This window comes from Balaenoptera borealis (genome assembly GCF_965194805.1).
Source record: "Balaenoptera borealis genome assembly, chromosome: 8".
Lineage (NCBI taxonomy): Eukaryota > Metazoa > Chordata > Mammalia > Artiodactyla > Balaenopteridae > Balaenoptera > Balaenoptera borealis.
Window position 1 is genome coordinate 39,690,465 of NC_138865.1, and position 8,510 is coordinate 39,698,974.

Genomic DNA, 8,510 nt, shown 5'->3' on the forward strand with positions numbered 1-8,510 from the left:
GCAATTACCATCCATGCAAAGAACAGTGTTTAGAGCCATAAAACCCTTAAAGGTAAAAAGGTACAAACATTCAATTATAACAGACCTCTACAGATACTTAACTAAAATTTCCTCTAACTGAAGTAGCAACCCATTAATAAGTCAATTTAGTGGGTTGTGACGAGCACATTTCTAACGAAATAGACTAGGCTATACTAGAATACAAAACATCAAGGTATATCACACATGTAAAGGTAATATTATTTCATGAAGCTCTCTTTCATTATGGGGTGCACTGGATTGTGTTATGAAGGTATTTCTTATTGTGATTCACAAACAAGTTTGAGATCCACTGGCAAAGTACAATGTCTCAGTCATTTGCAGAAATCCTCTCTACAAGGGGATACAAATCTAAGACGGCCTGAACACTTCCAGCAACCCTCCCTTATCAGCACGTTAGTAATAAGAACTTTACAGATTATATTAAAGTTAGTCATTAAACTGTCACCCACTCTTTGAGGGAAGTAATTCTCTTATTTGTCATGGTAACCTTGACATCTAACAGAATACCTTGCATGGAGCTCAATATATGTTGGTTGAATTAAAGTTAATCCATTTTGCACACCTCTAATTACTAGAAAGTTCCATTTTTATGGAAGTCTGTATCTGCATCCCTAATAATTTTCATCCATTGCTCCTTAGTTTTAACCTCTTAGCGCAAAAGAAAAAACGATGAAATCCTTTCTCCATGTCACACTCCTTTCAGTATTCAAAAATAGTGTTCATGTCCTTTTTAAACATCTCCAGGTTCTTTATCCATTTCTTATTACCTATTTCCAAGGGTTTCAACATCATGGTTGTGATCTTTAATGTCCATAGTTTATGACCAATATCCTTCTAGACCCATGCTGTCCAATATGGTAGCCAGTAGCCTGAGTGTCTGAGTACTTGAAATGTGGCCAGTCCAAAATGAAATGTGCTGTAAATGTAAAATGCACACTTAAGAGTAAAGATTTAGTAAAAAAAAAAAAAAAAAAAAAAAAAAAAAAAGAGAGAGAAGAAGAAAGAAAAGAAAAGAAAAAAAGGAAAAATATCTCCTTAAAAATTTTTATATTGATTGATTATATATTGAAATAATATTTTGAAGTTATTAGGTTACATAAAATATATCATTAATATATCTTTTATCTGTTTCTTTTTACTCTTTTGGTGTGGAAAATTTTATTTACTTTTGTTTTTAAGTTATCAACTCAATATTTATCCTTCCTAAAACCCCATTGCTGTTATCTTTGAATCAATGACCCAGATCATTGAGTTTTTTGGAGTCTTACAAAATCTTGACTCTTCCATCCAACAACCCCATTGTTCTTCCTATATTTTTTCACCTGCAGTTTTAATATATATGCTTTTCATGCATCCATTTAAATCACTGATAAAAATTATTCAACATGACAGGTCCAGACATTCAACTAGAGACATTATCTAGGCTGACATTCATTCCTTAACTAGTTAATTCATCTTTACATTGAGTGTGTCTATTTAACCAGCTAAGAATTCACCAAACTGAATTCCATGTGATGTCTCCCTTGACCCTTGGCCTGAGCCACCTATGTGCCACACACCCAATTGCATAAAGACCAAGCTAGTATTGCCCACTAGTAGTAGTTCTTTGTTTGGGGGAGGAGGGTGGTGTTGTTTTGTTTGTGGTTTGGGTTTTTTTTTTTCTTTTTCTTTTTTTTCAATCCCCATGCCACCTCCAGATCTGTCCTCATTCTAACCTGATGTCAAACAAGTACTCATATGGCTTTTCGACCTATACCTCCATTTCTTCCTTTGGTTCCTTTTCATCCTTATACCTTATTTCTCCAATATTAAAATATCAGCTTCTTCAAATGAATTTGTCTTGACTGTCCTTTCAGTACTTGTGGCACTGGGTTGTCTTGGATAGTAATTCCTCCTTCATAGCTTAGGCTTGTGAAACCCAGCTACGACACCTGGCCAGTTTTACAATCATTCCCCTTCCCCTGATGTGGAAAGACACATTTCTTCAAGAGAAGAAGAGTAGAGTAGATAAGGGAGGATTGGTCTGAGAAACAGAATGAACAGTAATTTAGGTACATTCTGGAACCCACTTTTGGTCCTTTTTGGATAACTGAGGCATTTTCTATTCTTTTCTTCAATGTACCATCTCTCCCCAAGTATTATCATCTGTTGTTCCTTGATGACATAAATAAGCCCAGTAATGACCTTTATCATCTTTGCAGCTGTTTAAAATGTTACAATAAAAAATGTTATATCTCTTTCAGGTCTCACTTAGCTAAGATGTCAAATTCTTGTTAACCATATTACCTCTACCATTTCCAATGCAGAGATCCTTTTTCTCACCAGAGGACACAGAATAAGAGGTGAATAATACTGTGTTGTTTCTATGATCTGTCTCACCATCTGCCCCAGCTCTGAGTTTGTCTCTTCATTCTTCCTCTTCATACTCTAAGCCTGGTTCGAATAGTCCTTTTTTGTTGCTCTCTGTATTTTTTTTACAAACTTAATGCATTCTGGGCTTCAAGTCCTTCTACAACTGTTCTCACAGATTTGTGAAGCTCTATTGTGTTCAAAACTTGGCTATATTCCTCACCTTCCTATTTGTTTCACACCAAAATCCACAGCCTAGTTACCTAAGGTCTCATTTCTTCCTCATGGGGATCATTCATGCCTATGTGGTCAGAATTTTATATTTTAGGGCTTCCCTTCTCTCTCAAATTAATATTCTCTTACAGAGTCACCTAGTCAAAGAATTTTATCTATTTTTCCTCAAAAAAAAAAAAGAAACTAAAAGAAAAAAGTATTCTCTGAAGTCTAGGATACATAACAGCCTTCTCAACAGCCCATACTTAGCCAGTATGATCTCTAGTGCTGCAACCAGGGCAATCTTGTGGGTTTCCATGGGCCTGTCATGAGTGTCCTTCCCTACCCATCCACTGAGTCCTAGGGACCCCTAGAATAGCCAAGCAACATTTCCTCAGGGCCAGGACAATGGTATTATCCATGACTGAAGTGGAAGCATCCTAACAGAAAAGAGGAACAAGGGGGCAGAATCAGACTGAACCAGGGTTGTCTGACACTCCTTTCCAATTAGAGATGCTCTTTGTGAGGCTCAAACTTTGTGCTGTGCTTTGTCTTAATAAGAGAGGCCCCTCATTCCTGTGCCCATGTCTTCTTTTCCAAAGTTGTAATTTCAAATAACAGAGATGGGAAACACCTGTGTTGGAAGCTTATATCCCTAAGGTTTTCCATTTCTGTAATAGGTAGGGTAGAAGTTAACCTGCTTTGATAAAGAGACCCCGGAATACAGTAGCTCAAACAAGTAGGAAATTTATTTCTTTCTCATGTCACAGTTCAGAAAGAATGCACGTTCCAAGAAGGATTCGTGGACCTGTTCCATGGGGTTATCCACAGACTCAGGCTCCTTCTATCTTGTTCCTCGGTCATTTTCCCAGGTTGTGTCCTCATATACTGATTCACCATCCTGTAAGAAGGAAAGAGGACAGGAAATGAAGGGCAAATAACTTCCTTCTGAGGAAATGATGTGGAAGTTGTACATCACTTCCACTTACATTTCTCTGGTAAGAACTTAGCCAAGTGGCCATTCTTTTACTGAAAAAGAGGTTGGGAAATATAGCCATTTAATTGCATCTGACCAAATGTTCTGAGAAATTTGAAGCAGGGGGTTCTATTACTCAGGAGAAGAAAAGAAGAATGGACACTGGGGACCAATTAACAGCATTTACCATCATTTCCTAAACAGAACTTCAGTAAGATATTGTCTTGATTTTTCCTGACTACATCATCTTTAACTTAAAACAGAATTAAATGGATAATTTGAACTTCAGGTGACACCTTGACACATTCCTTTTCAGTCCCTGAAGAAAAACCATCTTTCTGCCACATTGCTCACTCCAGCCAACTCTAAAAGTCAGCATTTTACACAGGACTTCATTAATAAATATAAGCATAATACTGTGAGTGGCAAACACTACTGCCTTAATTTTCATTTCTGAGGATAGCTCTAAATTTTGACCATTATTCTAAAAAAAAAAAAAATCTATAGGGAAAATAACTTGTTTGTGTCTGTTCTTTCCAGTATCTTTAACTAAAGCTTTTTCCCCTTATCAAACAAACAAAAAAGAATGAGCTGACATAGAAGAAGTCTATCCACAGCGTCTCACAATATTCTCACCTTTGCTATAGAAAGCATTAGGCTTGAGTTTCGTTTCTCAACTATGCCACTTAGTAGCTTGCGTGGTGCTTTTGGGAAAATAATTTACCTACCTTAAGCCTCAAGTTTACCTATCTGTAAAATGAGTATGGCAGTTTGGAAGCTGGACAGTGGATTCTTTGATACCACTCCTGTTGAGAAGTAGACTCCATATCCCCTCCCCTTGAACCTGGGCAGGCTTGTGACTGCCTCAACCAATATAAAGTAGGAAAGGAATCATTATGTGATTTCTGAAGCTAGGTAACCAGAGGAGATGCAGCTTCTGCTTCTTGCTATATAAGACTTGTTCTTGGAACCCCGAATCACCATGTAAGAAGTCCAACTACCCCGAGGCTACCATGTTGAAAAGCATCTCAGTCAATAGTCCCAGCTACGCTCAGCCTTCCAGACATACCTAGACCCCATCCAGACCCCATTCATAAAATCATAAAATGAACCCTCTTGGACACTCCAGACCAATCTGTCCACCAACTGAATACCACTGAGTGAATTATGTTGATACCACTAGGAACAGAAGAATTAGCTGACTCTGCCTGAATTCCTGACCCACGGAACTGTGACGCAGAGTAAAGTGTTGCTGTTTTAAACCACTAAGTTTTGGGTAGTTTTGTTACACAGCAATGGATAACCGAAATCATAAGGAAGTAGATACCATCAATGGTCCCTTTCTGCACTGATATTCTAGGATTTTATGAGAAAGAAATGGAGGTATAGCTACCTTATTTTCACTGGGCACTAAATCTTCTCCATGTCTCTTATACTTCTCTTTGCAGATCCTTACCAGTATTACATAATTAATTAATTAGCTGTCCATCTGTAAAGTAACTGCTCTCCAGCAAACGGATAACTTCTGTAATGATACAAACAATAATATTTGGTTTTTGCTTGTGAAGGTGATATTTCCTATAACCTGGAACTTTTGAAGGCACTCTGAGACTTCCTTACAACCAGCAACATCTACAAGCCAGTGGAGAGCTACCCACATCAGTTCTCATACCCTGACTTTGAGGGAGATATTTGGGAATGGTGGTTCCTTAGCCATCAGAACTTCGATTCTCTTAATTGACAGACACTGCTTAGCGCTGGAAATATAAAGAGAAATAAGACATAATCCCTGTCTTCTAAGCACTTTTAGTCCTATAAGAAGATGTACAAAGTAGATCTTTTCAATTTACATGATGTAAGACCGAAGGCATGTGCTGGGAGCTATAGGAAACAAAAGAGGAACAGAGATCTCCATCAGAGATGCAGGTGAGGTTTCAAGGAGGCGATGAAAAAATGACCCTTGAGCTGAGTCTTAAAGGATGCACTTGAATTCTCCAGAAGAAATGACCAGGAGGATGATGTGAGTAAGTGCAAGGAGGCCGGAAGCAGCATGGCCTGTGTGTGGAACCACAGGCTGCTTGAGTGGTGGTCACTGCCTACACCTTTCCTCTACTCTACTCCCCAAATTAGCACCAACTGTCTATGCTGGCCTCTTTCCCCAAAACTAAACTCTAAGAGAACTTGGTGACTGCTTTCTTACCACTTCCTTTTGCTCTAATCAGAGTCTGCCCTATGACCGGTCCCCCCTCAGCAAAGAAGCAGCATCTCTGAAGGGTGTTTGGTGGTTCCTGCCAAGACCTGCATCAGACAGGCCCTGAAACTTTTGTTCTTCTTCTTTCCTTCTACTGAAAGACCCTAGCCCTTGGCTTTATAGGACCTTAGAACTATTCTATGCTAAGTCTGATGAATAGAAACCCTTACAGACACAAAGTCCGTATCATAATTGCACTTCTGAAGTCATCCCAGAAAAAAAAAAAAAAAAAAACAGATTTTTCTGTAGAACAAAATCCACCTCTTCTTGAGAGTCTGTTTTTCACCTATGTAGTAAAAGGACTTTCATATTGACTGACCTCATGCCTTATAGTTACCTCTTTTCTGTCAGAAGTCATGGAGATTCTGCAAGGCCCTTTATAGAAACTGCAGCTTTTGACTTTCCTCTATTGCTCTTTGAAAGTTTCAGTATACCTTCTCTACTGTTGGAAGACTTCTCTTGTGCACAGGGTAAGATTTCTTGTGGATTAAGAGAGAGGGTCCTGGAGATGGGAGATGCTCTCTTGCCACCTATCTCTTCTTACCCTCACAAGTGAGCTGAGCAGAAGAGAAGATTCTGTCCCCAAAGGACAATTCAATTTCTGAGGGTAGATAAAGCTAATTCTGGGTTTTCTGTACTCCAGGATATTTCTAATGATCTTCACATAGTGTTATCAGATCCATAAAACACAACAAAAAAAATCAATATTTTTTAACTTCAACTTGAAAAAATTTGTCACTTGGTACTTTTAGATTAAGAGGGGACATCCTGAGAGCCATCCCCAGTAATCTTACGACCCCAAAAATGTTATCGGCCACTGCCTTTTGTTGTTTCTACAGTGTCCTTTGAATTTTTTGTTCTCTAAATAACTGAAAAAGAATATTCAAAGAAAGATCACAAGATTATTTATGAAACAAAAACATGTGCAGTTTTAAATTCTCAACTTGCCTTTCTGCACCTGCGACTCCACATTTAACAAACAGGGATAATGTTTTCGCACATCTTCTATCTCACAGGACTCTTGGATGAGTAATTAGATATTGTATTTGAGTGTCTGAAACTTTAACTCTGAAACTTTCTTTATGTGATGGATATCACCTCCAAAAGTGATGGTATTGCTTTTATTAATCTCATTTTGTAAGTGAAGAAAGTCATACAATGGAGGCATCACATCATGTCATTGAAAGTTACTGAGGGATTGAAAGTGTCGAGGTAGCCCACTCTTTGCAGGATGGAAGAAACAACAGTCATCAGAGAAGTTACCTCTCTGCCTCTTAGAGGGACTGCCCTGCAGCTGGCCATCATGAGAAGTGGCAAGGCACAGATCTCGTCTCATCCCAGCAGCAGCAGCCTGTCAGCTTCCTTTGCTTTGGGGGTTTTGACACAGTTCTGGGCTGGCTGTAAGGACTGGGCTACCATACCACCTGGGCTATCTTGGTTGTCTCATTAGAGAATGCCAAAGAGCTTCTTGCTAAGTTAGTCTTTCTTCCTTGTTCATCTTTTCATCCTGGGATATGATTTTCGTTGCAGAAAAGAGGGTGCCCCAGAGTAGTTAGTTTTCTCCTTCATTTTGGATTTCAGTGGCTACAGGAGAAAGAGAGGGTCTTTTACTCTTCTTTTTAATATTTGCCTATGAGTTTGCTAGATGTTTGCATACTAGAGTTTGACATAGCTCTTTGTACAAAGAAGATATTTCTCATTTTCTTATTTTCACAAGAACACTGAAAAGAGGTCATCATAGCCTAGCCCAAGACCCCCTCCATCCCAGAACCAGGGCTCTTTGCTTGCCACCCCCCCAGCACATATGGTCTCCGCTTCCCCTACATCCCTTGACTTTCTTAAGATCTTTGCTCTAGAACGGCCAAAACATGCACGTAGGACCCACGCCCACACGTATTTAGCAGAGACTCAAGACAAGGAATAGAGCCAAATTTTAAAACAAAGCAAAACACAGCACAAAAAACCTGGCATTTATTTCCATGTCTTTCCTTCCCTCATCATCCTTCTTGATTACTATTTATTTTTCAGTATTTCTCAGCAACACGAGCAGTTTTATTTCTGCTCTGTTTCCTATCACTTTTCTCCAGACAGCCGCAGGAGTGAAGCAGACCTAAGACTGCCATCTTGTGCTCAAGACAGTTATCATTGTTTCTTTTGAAATCAAAAGTGATTTGTGGGATTTGAGAGAAAGCCTTGGAGTCCAGTTTTGATGTTCTCTGACCTAAGTTTTCCCAGAAGCTTTTGAAATTTCCCATCCTTTGGCATTACTCTTTCTTGGCCTTCTCTCTCCAGGATGCCATGAGTCATCCCTTGGTTGAAAGCCTTTTTTTCCCAAATGACACCAAGTGTGCCATAGAATAATTATAGTTGATGTGCCACTACCTATGCTTTTATGACTGAGTTCAGTGGCTCAAGTTATAGTCCACTAAATGCTCAGGGGGCATTAAATAACTATGGCATGACAGGTAGTTTAAAACCAAAGACCTAGTGGGTATTCTCTATACCCTACCACCATCTCTACTTTGGAAACTGACCACACATAGGAAGTGTACTACATGTCTTGACCTTGGCAGGAGGTCCTGCAGGGCCAAGATCCCACAGGATCTAGGAACACCCAGATAGGCCACTCTCAGGTGACATTTTAGTGCCAATCACCATAGAAAGTGGGCTTAAATCAAT